The sequence below is a fragment of the Palaemon carinicauda genome, chromosome 19 (genome assembly GCF_036898095.1).
Source record: "Palaemon carinicauda isolate YSFRI2023 chromosome 19, ASM3689809v2, whole genome shotgun sequence".
NCBI lineage: Eukaryota > Metazoa > Arthropoda > Malacostraca > Decapoda > Palaemonidae > Palaemon > Palaemon carinicauda.
The window spans coordinates 68469818-68471089 of NC_090743.1; positions in this window are offsets into that span (position 1 = coordinate 68469818).

Genomic DNA, 1272 nt, shown 5'->3' on the forward strand with positions numbered 1-1272 from the left:
TGGGGAGGAATTGCAAGAGATAGAAGATTTGAATAGAAAAAGAAGAAACATAAGTGTGAAAATTAATATAATTACAAAAAAATAATGCTCAATGAAAATGCAGAGACAAGATAAAAGGGTTATGGAAGATCCTCTAAAGATAGTTATTAAATATACGCACTTATGTTTTCCAAGGACATCAGATGAAAACTAGAAGAAGGATAAGAATGGAATGGATAGCTTTTGGTAAAGAGAGGGAGATTAGAAAAGTAAAATGCCACTTTCTCTGAAAATAAAAGTATTTAATCACATGGTCCTACCAGTTATAGTTATGCATCAGAAACTGGTCTTATAAATGACTTAGAACAGTGGTTCTTAAACTTTTTTGCCTTGCGCCCCCCTTCTGCATTAACCATAGATCCTATGCCCGCCCTCCCCACCCTTGAAATTTTTGCCAAACTAGTAAGTACCGTATGTATGTATGTATTGTTTTTATAAACAATATGATGCGTTTTGTATGCTAGTATACTTCATTGGTTATGTGAGTATATGGATAAATGATAGATTTTTATTTCATTGCTGTTGATTTTTTTATAGGAATGTACTGTAGAATAAACATTGTTCATAGAAAATTGGTAAAATAATTATATTATGATGAAACAAAATTTTATCAAAATCTTTTTTCAAACTTTTTTAGCATTTTACAGATTACGTTAATAGAAAATGCTAGAAAAGATACTAATTACTGCAAAAATAAACATGATTTTACTCTTAATATAATCATTTATGGATCATGACCACATCAAAAAATATTACACATCCTCCTTAGTAATTAATTTATCCATATGTATGTAATATTGTAAAACAAAAGACTTCATAATTACTACATTTTTATTTTCACTGTTACTATTTTAACTACTTGCGTCCCCTTGGAAAGCTCCTGGCGCTCCCCAGTTTAAGAATCACTGACTTAGAACATGAGCTACTTAAAACTCAAAGAGCTATAGAAAGAATGATGATAGTATCAACACTAAGAGACAGAAAAAGAGCAACAAGGATACGAAAGCAAACTAAAGTAGAAGATATTTGAAAAACATGTAAGAAAAAAATGGACAAGAGTAGTACATATAATGAAAACGGCAGATAATAGATGGACATTAAGTAGAACAGAATGAGTGCCTAGAGATTGCAAAAGAAGCAGGGGAGGGAAGAGAAGGCGATGGCCTGATACGCTGAGAAAATTTATAGTTGTAGACTGGCATAGAAAGACCATGAACAGACAGGAGTAGAGGG